The 15,345-nt window shown below is 45.8% G+C and overlaps 1 protein-coding gene across 5 annotated transcripts in view; it reads right to left on the bottom strand.

Annotated features, from left to right (window-relative positions):
- Positions 1 to 15,345, bottom strand: part of Rora (RAR related orphan receptor A) — a 731,210-nt gene that overhangs the window by 48,463 nt on the left and 667,402 nt on the right. The window contains exon 1 of one of the 5 annotated variants that reach the window (XM_029481368.1): positions 5,392 to 5,530. The exons of the other annotated variants lie outside the window; for them this stretch is intronic. The gene's annotated coding sequence lies outside the window, so the exon portion shown is untranslated. Of the gene's footprint in view, positions 1 to 5,391; positions 5,531 to 15,345 lie in introns of those variants that run through there. 5 annotated transcript variants of the gene reach the window in all.

The following is a 15,345-nucleotide window of genomic DNA, read 5'->3' as shown; positions in this document are numbered from 1 at the left end:
AATGGGTGGGTAGGGAAGTGGGGGGGGGGTATGGGGGACTTTTGGGATAGCATTGGAAATGTAATTGAGGAAAATACGTAATAAAAAATATTAAAAATTAAAAAAAAAAAGTTCCCCTTCACCGTGCTGTTTTAAGGCAACCAGTATAGCCAGGCATGGGAATAATCAGGAAAAACGACAGAGCCCTCTCTATCCCATGTCTGAATACACGCTTGGAAAACTTGGACAGAGAGACAGTTCCATTGTTAACTGTAAAACCCACATCAAGGAGAAAATGAATAGCAAGAGTGGCCAAAAGTTCAAGTCTCGTCGCTTCTTTCACCAATCTTCGGGGTGGGGGTGGGGGGCAGAAACTGCTGGCTGTTTCTTTGGCTGGTAAGAGAAATAGAGGAAAAGACAGCAGAGTTTGGAGGCAGGGTTTGGTACTGGTGAGACCCAAGAGAGTGACTGCTCTCGGCCAGGCGGAGGAGCTGTCAGCTCCATTTTAGGAAGTGCTGACAGCTGAGTATGAAGTCACATGCCATAACATCTTATAAATGTCACTTTTTTTTTTCCTAGTAAAAAGAACTGTATGACTTGGAGCTCCGTGTGTATGGTTTGTGCCTGTGCACACATCTGCGTGTGTGTGTGTGTGTGTGTGGGGAGGGAGGGCAGGAGTGAGCTCACCCCCGGGCTCACCCACTTCCTCTGAGGCAGTGTTTTTCCCTGAACCTGGCTGGAGCTCACCTGTTTGGTTAGATTAGCTGGCCTACAAGCCTCAGGGATCCTCCTGACTCTGCTTCCCCAGTGCTGGAGTTACAGGGGCAGTGCTACTACTACGCCTGGCAATCTTAGGTGGGAGGCTGGACTGACCTCAGCTCCTCCAGGGCAAGTATTCTACTGAGCAAACCCCTCCATCAGCCTTCAGCTGTTTTTATTTAAGTCCCGAACAGGAGCGAGGCGGGAACGCAATGGCCAGGTGGAGACATTAAGTTAAGGCCAAGGACACTGCCCTACATCAGGTGTTCCTCTTACCTGTGACAAACATTTCAGATGACACCTGGCCATCCTGCACATGTGCCTGCCTATCGAATATTAAGCCATGTGGGTATTTGTCATTGAAGATATCTTGAGTGAGTGTGACATAGTCACTCAGAAGTGACTTGTAATTTGCAGTGAAAGTGTGCCATCTGCATACTTTGGTGCTTCAGGATGTTGAGAGTTAGAATATGCTTTACTGCCCATTGCAGCACTTTCCACACAGGATGGAAACACATCTGATTGCTAACAGCTGCCGGGGGTGCAGCGTACTATCATAGCCAAAGCTCTGAACAGCAAATCTTTCAAAGCCAAAGGCTGCTGCCATCTTGTTTCACTATATGCATGCACCTGTACATGTGTGCATACACACACACACACACACAGACACTCATACCTTCCCAACACACAAATGCACACTGCATCTACCACATGCAATATTGTGCCTATTTACCACACACACAACACAGGTGCACCCCTGCCACACACACCCCTACACATAAATGCATCTAGCTGTAAGTCTCATTACCCTATGCTGGGCAGCACTGCCAGGGACATGAACTGGGCACCAAGAACCCACTAAAACAGTTCACCTTATAATACTAACTTCACTCCAGATTAAACTCCAGCTTCCCTGAGTGTAAATGTGTGATAAACGTGGAAATTATTTTTAGAGGAGAAGAAGGTAAAGTATTGAGTTTTCAATTCATGAACTCTATCTACAGCCTGAGGTTGAGTCTCTGTCCCACTCCTTCCTAGCTCTGTGAACCTGAGCACTTCATTAAGTCCATATGTGTTCCCTCATGTATAAAGAATTTCTATGTCATTATCATGGTATATAGAGGCAAAGGGTCCTGCACACAGCAAGTGCTCTAGGCGGTCATTTCTTTCTGGATGTAGCAGCTTTATTGGGATGGCATAGATCTAACCCAAGAAATAACCATCAACAGGCACAAAAAGCATCAAAAGAAACCAATGCTTCTTTCTAGAGCGAGGCCACAGCAGAGATGGCATCCTGGAGAAGTGCTGAGAGAAGAGGAAGTGGGGAGAGGCCCCACACACCAGCACATTGTGGTCAAGTTGAAGAAAGACTGACCTGCAGGGTAGGAGGCACTCACAGGTCCCTGTGACCCGAGAACCACGGAGCAGACACTTGGGCTAGGGAGTGCTCGTCTTCCCCCCAGGGCTTGGCCTCTACTTTGGTCTTTAGCTCCACAGCTTTGGACTAGACAAGCAGCTGGATTATAAAGTGAGCCATCTTATCTCCCTAACCACAGGGATGTCTTTCCGTGGTGAAAGACTAGCAGGCATCACCAATGAGGGAAAGTGGCAGTGGAAGAGTGTATGTAGAAAGAATGTGACCAAGTTCATTGTGTTTTGGCTTAGAAAGGGAATACTTGGAGATGTTCACTTCAAGTCTTGCAAAGAACTAGAACATTGTTTCTATATAACCAGGCCCTCTTGTCTTGCCTATTTTCTCCTTTTATGTATATGTGCATTTCTTTTTCTTTTTTCTCTTTCTTTCTCTCTCTCTCTCTTTCTTTCTTTGACAGGGTTTCTCTGTGTAGCCCTGGCTGTCCTGGAACTAACTCTGTAGACCAGGCTGGCCTCGAACTCAGAAATCTGCCTGCCTCTGCCTCCCAAGTGCTGGGATTAAAGGCGTGCACCACCAATGCCCGGCATATGTGCACTTCTATGTGCAGGGCAGAGGACAACCTTGACTGTTATTCCTCAGGGACAGTCAGTCCACTTTTTTGTCTATTTGTTTTGTTTTGAGACAGGGTCTCTCTGTGGCCTGGAAATTAACAAGGAGGCTAGGCTTAGCTGGCCAGTGAACCACAGGGATCCTCCTGTTATCTGCCACTCTTACATTGGGATTAAAAGGAAAATGTCACCATGCCTGCCTTTTTAAAATGTGAATTCTGGGAATCAAGTTTAGGTTCTCCAGCTTCTAAGGGTGGAACTATCTCCGTAGCCTTCTCTTGCCTTATTTACAAAATACTTACTGCTATCAGTTAGTCCTTTAATACCACCTCCTGCTATGGTAGGAGACACGGGGCAAATGCAAGGCTAAGGCAGTGTTGATGGAAAAAGAAAAAAAAATGAATTTGTGTGTCTTTCGGAAGTAAACAATTGCAAATGAAAGTGCTATACCAGGAACTTGCTCAGATTTTTGTCTCTGCCCCAGGCTTTAAATCAGTAGAGACAGCACCCACTGTGGGCCACATTAGTGGTATAAGCCCACCCCCACCAATGCCATCTACAGAGAATCTTAGGGTCTCAAGCTGCAGTGTATTCACCCACAAATACCTTAGGAAGAACAAGGCCAGCCAGTCCATAGAAATAATGTCCAAGTGTAGCTTCACTATAGCCTGAACCTCTAGACCAGAGCCTTTCCTCAGATGCTGAGAGGCCAACACCCAGTGTGGTGACTATGGGCAGCCCCGACTTCCAGGAAAACCAATTCAACTACTCACTGTGCTGTGCCCTGGTTATTTGCTGTTATTCAAAGAGATCCAATACCATCAACGCAAACAATTCCAAGAAATGGAGTTCAAGAAGGGTTAATGCCCAGAGAAGGAGTCATTTGAATAAGTGTATACTGTCCAAGTTCAAATTCTTAGTGGGATGGGAGTTTTTTCTGACACCTAACCTTTGGTATGTTAGCTATAAATTTCAGTCATGCCTTCAGCAGTCTCACCAATCACAGGAAGTGTGGCTATCACCTACTCTGAATGAAAAGTCATTTAAAACATCCCAGATGTGAAAGTCGGAGAGATACTTGCTTGGAGGAGAAAAGGGTACACAGATGAAATGTGAAGGGGTGTGAATGGGATGAGAGAGAGCAATGGGGTGAATATGATCACTCTGTGTGTATGTGTAACTGTCAAACAATAAAGGAAACATTTTAGAAAAGAAAAAAAAATGTCACTCAAAAGATGTCACAGGGTAAAGTTTAAACCGTCCCCAGCCTCCAAACTAAATACACACATTTGGATTAAAGCCAACATTCCGTTCCTGGGATCAGCTTTTAGAGATGTCTGTTTGACAAAGTCAACTGACAGTTTTGCTCTGGAACTTAGCACAGCTGGTAGCAAAGTAGGTAATTCATCAGAAACACCCATCTGTGTCTATTGCAGACACTTCCCAAGAGCACATCACTGCACCCTGAAAAGAAGACCACCGGGGCCTACAAAAGTAAGGACTGCTAAGCCTTTGGGCAGAGCGGTCCTTTCAGAGCAAAGCTTTTGCTCTTCTCTTTCCTTCTCATTGGCTTTTTCAAATTTGCACACTGCTAATTAATTTATCAGTGCACCTCCCCTACCTCCTCAGGGTCTCAGGTAGCCCAGGCTGGCTTCAAACTTGCTCTATAGCAGAGGATGCCTTTGAACTCTTGGTCCCTGATATCTAACTCCACCTCCTGCACGGTGTGGTTACATATGCCATTATGCCTGAGATCACACCTGGCTCTTCATGCATGTCAGGCAGGCATTGTGCCGACGGGGCTCCAGCTCCAGCTCAGTTACAAATATTCTCTGAGAATGACTCTCAAACCAAGGCCCAGGGCCAAACACCCTATGCTTCTAAAGGTGTGGAAGGAGGGAGACTCACAGCAATGACTTCAAATGTGGGGTTGTTACAATGGACCATCTCAGTAGCTTATAAAGGGACCTAAAGGCAGCAGCTGAGATGGGGAAGACCATTTTTTCTTCTTCTTGATGGTGGTGAGCAGTTTGCCTTAGGCTAACCTGAATAACTGGGTCAAGGGTTTGTGGGACCCTTGACATCACCACACACCAGAGCTCCTAAGCTATCTGCTAACCTGACAGGTAGCTGCCATCTCTGTCACTGTTAGGACACCACAGCCCACGTTCAATTGAAATAGTAACAATGACAAAAATGTGGAGCAAGGACTCCAGGGCTCGCTTAACAAAGTCCACAAGCTAGGGAGTTATTAACTAGTGGATGAATTGGATTCGGTATCAAGTGTCATTTGAATTAATGTGGGTTGTGTCTACCGAGGAAACAGCTGCTAAACTGGGGGAGATTAGTCACAAATTCTTTAACCGTGTGTCGAAATGGCCAGTGGGCCTTAGGGTTTGAGCTCACAAGTGGCAGCCCCAAGAAGAACTTTTCCAGGCATACTGTCATTTGTCCCAGTCCAAATGTGGCCATTTTTCCTTTTCTGCAAGCAAGCTCAAAAAATATCCCTAGAAAAAAGGCAGAGCGATGGAAAATAGTATAGTTCCTGTGAATACTCTTCAGTGGCATCTTTACACCATAAAAAAGGATTCCTCCCCTTGGCCTTGCCCCCCGCCCCCACCTCCACTGCTCCGTTTCTAAAGACAAGGTCTCGTTGTGCCTCTGGCTCACCTTGAACTCTATGAATCAAAGAGAGGTCCCGACCTCCTGATCTTCTAGCTTCTGCTTCCGAGTGCTAGGATTTCAGGCATGGGCTACCAAAGGCATGAAGCTTTAGATGGCCCATTTGAATCTCTCTAAGCATACCTACACGTAAGGAGGGGTAGAGCCATGACAGTTCGACAGAACCTCCATATTAGTTATGGCTGAGCTTTCCAAACCCCCACCACCCGGTACATCCTTCCTCTGATCCCATGGTTGTGTAACGCAGCTTGGCTCCTCCTGGAAACAGCTCAGCATGACTACAGTGACAGTCCCAAGCTCCCCTGTGAGCAAATGTTTCACCTTGGGGATTTTTGGAATGGCAGGTGAAGTGAGAACCCTCCCGAGATAAGTTTGTCACTGAGAGTCACCATTCCAGGTCATTCTGGGCAGGAGTTCCTCTCTTTGTCTCCTTGAGTCCGCTGGACAGTGTTAGGAGAGCAATGATTCTGACACACTCTAACATGTATAGGATGCAGAACAGGGAACCTGGAAGGCTAACAAGAATCTCATGGCTATAGATGCCCCTAGGTTACAGCAGGCAGGCGAGCCACCTATGAACACCTTCATCATTCACTCCCTTGATTTTCTGGAAGAAGAAAATGAGGGTTCCCTATTCTCTTCCACAGAGATCACTGGCACGGTCTTCCACACCAAAATGAGGACTGGTCTTTAATACACTCATGCTGACATCACAGAACACTTCGAAATCTTTCTTTTGTAAATGCTGAGTGCCGACCAGAGGAGAAGGACATTGCTGGCTCCTTTCTGGCCCTCCCTCCCCACCCCTGGAAAGGAAAGGAGCCTGGGACTTTTTTGGTGGTTGATGTTAATTTTTTCAGGGCATTAATGACTGGGTGTTCTAGACCATCATGTCCTTTTGCAGAAGGAGCACAGCCACTATGAAGAAAAGACCGAGACATTGCAGGAGGCGGAGGCAACTCCAGAAAGGATTGCTCACAAATGTTTTGGCAATGCCGCCATTGTTGGCACAGATGTTTGGCTGTCCTAGCTGATTGACTGGTTTGAAGGGACAAAGTTCATGGGCAGGGATGCTTCCTGGTACATTTGTTAAAATACAATCAGCCCTGTCTCCCAATAACACCCAAAACTTAGAATGAGACCCTGCGTCATATTTTCCCCCCTCCTGACAATACTGTTCAATGAGGGCCGACTTGGTGGAAATTCTGATTTTGTTACCCAGTGCCACTGATTAAAAGACACTTTCTGATGTCATGCCTTGAAATAAACCAACTTGTTTGCTGAAACTACCTACACACAAATTAGAAAATTATATGACAGCCAGTTTCTACAGCCTGCAGCCGGGGACATAGGTTATTACGACAAGCAGACGTCGGCAGGGTTTCTGGTTTCGCAGTAAAAGAAGATGACTTGAAAGGACTCAGTGGTTTTGATGTTCTTCTGAAATGAAAACCCTTCACGAGGGCATAGCATTGGGCTGTCATTAATGTCAGCCATGCGAAGACACTGTCTCCATGGGAGCTACAGTCATCTCCCAGCTGAGACCTCAACTTTCCACTTGCTGGCTCTCGGGGTCCTGTGCTAGCACTTCTCCAGAGACTCAGAGCAATTCATTATAAGCACACACACACACACACACACACACACACACACACACACACACACACAGAGAGAGAGAGAGAGAGAGAGAGAGAGAGAGAGATGAAAACAGAAAGACATAGAGACAAACACATACAGAGAGAACATGCATGCTATTTTTCCTTCTTCTACTCCTTGTCTATAACAAAACCATCAGGGAACAGGCAAAACATAGTGAATATTTGCTGTAATTTTGGGAGTTTTAACAGTAGAAGAACAAGCGATCAAAAATGTAGTAGAGAGCACCTTTCAATTTTCCAAGATACAGCGTATCTTCATACCCCTTCTTACAGTGATGGAAGAACTCAGATCCCAGCAACCATGTAATGTTTCACTGTGGGCTCATGCATGCCTGGCACCCTGGCTAGTTTTATGTTAACTTAATATACGTTAGAGAAAGCAGGCTGAGCAAGCTGTGGTGAACAAACCAGTAAGCAGCACCCCTCCATGGCTTCTGCATCAGCCCCTGACTTTAGTTCCTGCCTTGTTTAGCTCCTGTCCTGACTTCCTTTGATGATTACCAGTGATGTGGAAGTGTAAACCAAATAAAACCTTTCCCTACCAACTTGCTTTTTGGTGGTCATGTTTCATTACAGCAATAGAAACCCTAATTAAGACACCTGTAATCCCAGCACCAAAGGGGATGGAGACAGGAGGATGGCTGGGCTTGCTAGGCCACCAGCTGGAAAAAAGAATGTGAGCTCCAGAATCAGAGAGCAAAGGAAAGGGTAAAAGGTCAGGGAGCAATAGAGGAAAATACCTACTACCCTCCTATGGCTTCACCAACTACATGAGTGTGCACAATTGAACACACACACACACACACACACACACACACCACCACCACCACCACCACCACCACCCTTTTCTTGACTCTTTAGTGAAAGCAACTTAAAAGAGGCAAAAAGATGTCCCAAGATTCTCCAGCTGGAGTGGCACTGGCATGGTACCACCACACACATCTGCTTGCTCGTCTGCCATAATTGTCTCCCATCATCCTCATGTCATAAAACCCAGATGAATAGACTCAGATCACCCAGGAGGAGGGGGGCAGAGATTGGGTTTGCCTGGTGTTTACGTGAACCTTGGAAGCCACAGGGCCTCAATTTGGAGGGCAAGAAACACAGGACTGCTCATAAGCAGTGCTTCACAGTGGTGAAGTTAGGGGGAGACTATGAGCTTTGGACATCAGTTAGAACAGCTGGGGAATGGGCGGAGTTACCGGGAGAAGAGATACTTAGAAAAGAGAAAGTGAAGCCCACACTGAAATGGGCATCCTATCTATCCCCCGTCCATCTCGTTCCTCTCTACAGCACACTGCAGACACATCCAGAGACTCAGAAGTGCTGCCTGTCCTTTAAAGTCTCCTTTAATATCTGTCCTCAGGTGCACACAAACTCAAAACCCAGAGATATCCATGGCCCTCTCACCACATGTCTTCTGTGACTACCTGGATTCATTCTTGATGGCATTTATCACCTCTGGAAGGCTGTGAGCTGTCACTGGGGGCTTAGATTGTCAGTTGTTCAGTGTGGAGACCTGTCTTTCTTCTTCATGGTACATATTAGTGCTTTGCTCAGTGCCTAACACATAGAAGTGCCCAAAGCAAGGGAGGAGTTAGTGAATCCCACCAACTGCTCCCTACTTATGAGTGTGCCGACTCCAGAGGGGAAAGAAAAGGCCACTATAGACATCCAAGGGTACTGCCAGGCAGATCCTTCTTGCACAGACAGGAAGAATCAAAAGTGTCCCTAACTTCCCAGGCAAGCCTCTCTTCTGGATAGCATTATTCATTTTAGCCAGCAGCCCAAAGAGGCAAAAGGGTTTCATAGGACCAGAAGAAAGCCTAACAAGAGAGCTGGAAATATAGTTCAGCAACTAAGAGTACTTACACAAGTGTGAGGACCAGAGTTCAGGTCCCATCACCTATGTAGCAAGCCAGGTGCCTAATGTACAGCTGTAGCCCGGCTCTCAGAGGGGTGGAGACCTAAGATCTTTGGGGCTTGCTCTCTTCCAGCCCAGCTCCAGATTCAGGAGCAGACCCTGCCCCGAGGGCATAGATGGAGAGGGACAGAGTGAGGCACTTGCTACAACCTCTGGCCTCCACACCCGCACACAGGCATGCACATTTACACATGCATGTGCACGCACTCACACAGACACACAATAAATAAATCTTTCTTAAAAGACTGGGGAGAAGAAATGGGCTCAGTAGTTCAAGAGTGCTCGCTGCTCTTTCAGCGGGTTGCAGTTCAGTTTCCCGCACCCACATCTTGTAGCTCACAACTAGCTATGATGCCAGCTCCAGGGGACTGAGAGCCCTCGTCTGGCCACACCCAGATATTTATAAAAATTTTATAAAATTTATAAGTTAAAAAAAAATGATTAGAAAGTTGGGAATAAGGTGGGGCTTGCATGATAAGGAAGGTTCTAACTATTCTTCTGACATCTGGGGTCTGGGCAGGTGCCCCATGTATACCATGAGTTTAAAAAGGGTACCCTTAGAAAGGGAGGGGAGCCTAGGTTCCGGGCTAAATTTATGACTTATGATCATACTTGTGTTATTTAACCTTTCCCATGCCTACTCCTTAACTGGTGTGATAGAGCTAACAGAAGTTACTTGACAGGGCTATAAGACTCAAATGCCTGGTGTACAGTGGGAACGACCATCGCTTCCACGATGTGAGCTATCAGTATTTTTGTCTGCTCTCAGATTAGACTCCATAATCAACGTTAATCTCCATCTGCTTTCCTGAACTAGGAATTACTGCTTAATCCCAGGATTACTCAAAGGTCAAGACGGCAAGTGGGTTTCAGCTCATCTTTCCAAGTTGGGTGGATTTCCAGAAGGTGCTGGTTAAGAGGCACTGTGCTGCAATTGATTATCATGTCTGTCAAGGGTGTGGAGCCAGGGTTCTAATATCAGAATATGTAAGTCTCTGGGATGAGTGTGTGTGTGTGTGTGTGTGTGTATGTCTGCCAGGGTTCTAATATCAGAATATGTAAGTCTCTGGGATGAGCATGTGTGTGTGTATGTGTGTGTGTGTATATGTATCTGCATATATATATATATATATATATATATATATATATATATAGTATATGGAAAGAGAGAGGGAGAGGAAGATGGGGAGAGAGAGGGAGAGAGGGGAGGGGAGAGAGAGAGGGAGGATAGCCCTGAAGTCATGTGGCTTGGGTTCTAATTTCAGCCTACAGGTAACTGGTGAAGGGGCCTGTGATCGGCCAGCTCTGAGCATGCCACTTTGGCATGAGGATTATTTTGAGCTGGAAGCCAGTAAACACAGAAGATAGAGGAAAAAAAAAACCCTCCCCCCAGGTAGCACACACAGGCTCCTCTTGGTGAAGGCACCCCCCCCTCTGCAAGCTCCTTCCAGGTAGAGGGGAAGCTTTGACTAAAGAGCTGCAAACACAGGCCTCACTGAAACAGCCTTATTTCCCTTCATTCTCTAGACTCCCCACAATCCACTGCTCTGATCATCTTGGAGCCAGGTTCTCCCGTGTCTTGTCATCTCTCTGCCAGTTGACCACCATCATTAAAATAGGGATCGAGCCTCCAGGTCTGAGGATACCTTTGGACTTTCACCTCTCTTTCACTTCATTCCAGATGCCCACATGTCCCTTTCTACTACAAATGCAGATTTATCAGAGATGTCTTTGTCTTTTGAGTCCAGTCTTTTCTAATCAATTTTCTAGAAACAGACATTGAATGTAAGAGGGCAGGGGACAGGTACTGGCTTATTTTTTTTCCTAGTTGAAGATGTTACCTAGTTTTTTGTTTTGTTTTTTGTTTGTTTGTTTGTTTGTTTTTAAAGCAAGAAACTTCTACTCCATGAAGTCAGTCCTTACTTAAACCCTATGATTTACGAATACTGACTTAAAAAGACAACAAAAACCCTGCAAGTTAAATAATAGAGAAGACAGATTCAGATCCAGGATATAAAGTCGTTGAAGAGCAGAAACCTGCCATACACGAGAGTCAGAATCCAGCGCTCTCTGTCCTCATTCAAAGAACCTGACTGTTCCTATCAGTGACGAATATATTTGAAAGGAGAAGAAATGACAGCATTTTTGGCACGAAGAGAAACCATCCAACGCGGAGTGAATCTCCTAAGAAAGACAAGGCTGTTGTGAATGCAACAGCTCTTTAATAACCCAGGCACCATTTAAAAATAGCTGGAATTAATTACAGGGCTAATGACCCATTGAAAGGCTTATTTAAATACCAAAGCCAGCACCCGAACAATCGTGGAAAAAGAAATATGGCTTAAAAGGAACTTTTGGATGCAGAAACCAAGAATAGTGATTGAAATAAAAGTACACATTATTTTAGGACACTCGCTACTCTGCTGAGAGACACTCAGCATGTGAGACACTCAAGGGAGTTCTACTGGGTAAGGGAAGCCACACAGGACAAACAGAAACACAAGAAGATGGCACAGAGGGTCACCTGCTTGGAAAAGAAGGGCCTCTTTTCAGTATGCAAAGAGGAGACCCTTGGCAAATGTTTCCCCATTACCAAGGTCTTCCCCATTTTGATTGTGCCTAGTCTTTTTAATACATACATTTGTTATTGTATTTTTAAAGTCAGGGTCTCAGATACCCCAAGCCAGCCTCTATCTAACTTGGGAGATGAGAACAACTCTGAACTTAAAATTTGTTTAAAAAAAAATAACATATTTCTGTGTGTGTGTTACATGTGGTAGAAACCAGAGATTCCAATTTGGAATCGATCCTTTCCTTCCACCATGTGGAACCCTGGGACTGAACACAGCTTATCAGGTTTAGTGGCAGTCACCTTTGTTTGCTAAGCCATCTTGCTGGCTCAGTCTTGAACGTCTACTCCTCCTGCTTGCATCTCCCAAGTGCTGAGACTACAGGCATGCACCACCATTCTTGGTTTTATGTGGTGCTGGAGCCTGAACTCAGGGCTTCGTGCATGCTAAGCAAGTACTATACCAACTGAATTGCCTCCCCAGCCTCCCTAGCCATACTTAATATGCTATAGTAGAAAATTAAAAATTTCACAGAGAGGAACATATACATTTTAATAAGTCTCAGTGGCTATTTTAGAGCTGCATCATATCCTTGAGTTTCCTGTGCCTTGGTCCTCTGGGCCTTGTGTCTGCACCATCGTAAGCCAACGAGGAGGTGATAATCTTTCGCGTGTCCTACTTGCCAGGAACATCGCTGCTCTTCCTGGTGTGCCTCTGATCCCGAATACCCTTTCTGGAAGCAGTATGCTGGGAACACACTAGGTGCCAGAGCTTGGGCAGTTTCATCCTTTGTGCATGCCATTGATAATACACACCATTCTTGTTCTTGTTCACTAACCTATTAGAGGTGTACAACCTCCTCGTTGCCTGGCTAAGTGAAGAGCGTCATGGAATCCAAAGTTCCCCAAAGCCCTTGAGATCTCAAAGTGGGGAGGTGTGGTGGGAGCAAGGCGCCCTTGACATAGATTGGCTTCAAGGAGCAAATATAAATTTCAGTATAAATTGCCGTTCACACACACAAAAAAAAAAACGCTTTTAAACCCGCAATTATTTATACTGTACTACTGAAGGGACCCTATAATTATTCTGAAAGCGCTTGCCAACGTCTACTTGGTTTTATAATTGCCAACACAGGCTTGTTCAAAAGAATCCAAGGCTAGGTTAAAATTCTGTTTGGTGCTAGGTTAGGGTTTAAGAGCCAGCAGTGACTGCAGGATGCTGTGATAAGCCGAGGGGCCAGCAGAGTAGAATGAAATGGACCTCAGACTCCTGGGTGGGAAAAGAGGGAAAGTGGTGGATGAACACGTCACACAGCCAGGTTTTCTTCTCTCCCTTTCTCAGAAATACTGTCATCTGCTGGGCAAACCGAAATCTGCCCTTGGTGGCAGCTCTCTGAGTGAAGAACAGCCCATGTCCCACCTCTTCCCTTTTGGCCCAGAAAAGATGTTTCCGATTATGGCCTCTGTTGATAGTTCTGTGTGGATCTGGGTAAGTCACACGTTGCAGGGCATGCTTCTGCCCTGATACAGGCTGTTGGCTTTGCTGACAATTTTCTGAGTTTCTTTGTCACACACATCTCCCCAACTTAAAGTCATTCTACTTCCAAAGCACAGACAGAAGAAAAATGTCTTGTTCTTTACAAATGTGTTTGGAGTATTTGACGGTGGGTGGAAAGGGATGGTATCTCTCTTCTTTTTATGATCCCCGCTCCCCCCCCCCCGCCCGTGTGTGTGTGTGTGTGTGTGTGTGTGTGTGTGTGTGTGTGAGCGAATGTATATCCTGAGGGATCAAATTGGGTCCTCATTTTTGAGTGGCAAACACTTTACCAACTGAACCATATCCTCAGCCCTCATGTTTGGTCTCAGAAACCACCTCATCTTTTGATGAAGATACACAGTTAAAATCTACTCTCAGGGTTGGCTAGATGGCTCAGCAGGTAAAGGTGCTTGTTTCTAAGGCTGATGGCCTGAGTTTAATCCCTAGAACCCACATAGTAGAAGGAGAAAACTGACGCCCACAAATTGTCATCTGGCTTCTACATATACACTGGCATGTGTATGTTCAAAACACACACACACACACACACACACACACACACACACAGATACACACACACACACTCAATGTAAAAAAAAGGCTTCTCTGAAAACTGAAAGTGCTGTGGATAGTTCACAAATATAAATGTGGAGGAGAAAAACTCGGCCCAAGTGAGAGCCTGTGAATGTGCCCTTCTCTCCCAACCCAATTTCCACTCCATCCTTTTCCTTTGATAAATAATACCCTGTAGAAAAGTAGGAAACCAAGGTGGAGATCTGAAGATAAGTTCACGTTAACCACTTGCACAGATGTCCTAGGGAGATGTTCTTTCTCACACTGCTGGTAAAGGCATTGCCATCGACTTTTTCTGAGAAAGTATGACAGGAGACTTGTCTGTGGGCTCATAACTCAAAGTCAACATCTCTAGGGCTCAGGAGGTCTGAGCCTTGTCCCAGAAAGCCACTGGCCACAAATGAGGTCCTCCTGTCCCTGTGTGCACACAACAACCCTCTATCCTCTTCATGTGAGGAGTTCCACCTAAGGTCACCTCAAACGTCTTTGGAAGATGGGGACAGGTTGTCAATTCCACTGACTGTGTTTCCTCCCCTCAGCCATTTCCAGTTCGTACTTCCTTATCTTCCCTTTAGGAAGGCGGTACCCTGCCATTCTCCTTCCTGAGCCTCTGTTCTTCCAGCCCAACTCAGTGAGAATTGACATTCTCCTTCCTGAGCCTCTGTTCTTACAGCCCAACTCAGTGAGAATTCACAATGGTGGAATTAGAGGAAGGCACAATTCTGCAGAGCATGTCACCTGACCCCCTGACTGTCACTCAGTAAATATCGATGGCACGAGTCCAAAGCTAATTCCAACTGTCCAGTCAACACAGTCACTGGTTACCATTTTCTTTCTTTGTGGGAAAGAAAGTACTCCGACTCCTCAGTGACTGGAGTGGTTTCTTCCCTTCTCTTTTTGCTGAATACTCAAGGATTCTGGGCAAGCTGGACTTAAAACTGCTATGGAAGAGGTACCGTCTACCTCTACTCAGGCCGAAAAGTGACCCACTTTCTCAGTGAAGAAAGAGCTGTAATGCTCAGAACTCTTACGGTTATCTGGGAGTTCAAGGGTCAGGCTCTATGTCTGATAACATGTTTGCTGTGCCTTCATTTGGAAACAGAAGAAACCACAACCAGACGTGTTAGCAGTTGCCTCTAATTCCAGCCACTCAACACCTTCCCCAGCTACATAGTAAGTTCCAGGCCAGCACAGGCTACGTGAAACGAAAGGAAGTTCAGGGGCAGGAATGCCCTATTTTGGATGAGTTTTCTTTGCACTTTTATATAATAATCTACAACTCTTGCTTGGCTGGGCTGGGGATTCTGTTACAAACTCTGGGGTCCTAGGTCAGAGTTGGCCAAGTGATAAGAGGTTAAGAGTATAAAAGAAACATCTTGCAAACTACAAATAAGCAGAAGATGACTTGAAGGGTAGCCTTTCACAGAATAAAATGCAGTAAACCCTCCTGGCTTCAGATACCTTTGTGACTGTCAAGTTCTTTACAGCTTCACCACAGCAGAAGGGTTTACAAGCCAGCTGTCCAGAGTTTCAGTGAGGGCTAGCCTCAACTGGATATGTAGCTGAGGATACTCTTGGTCTTCTGATATTCCTGTCTCCACCCCCACAGTATTGGGGCTACCGGGGTTCACAAGCACCCCTGGTGTATGTGATGCCGGGGACAGATCTCAGGGCTTGGTTC

This window comes from Mus caroli, chromosome 9, assembly GCF_900094665.2.
Source record: "Mus caroli chromosome 9, CAROLI_EIJ_v1.1, whole genome shotgun sequence".
Classification (NCBI taxonomy): Eukaryota; Metazoa; Chordata; class Mammalia; order Rodentia; family Muridae; genus Mus; species Mus caroli.
This window is presented reverse-complemented; position numbering and strand designations above follow the sequence as displayed.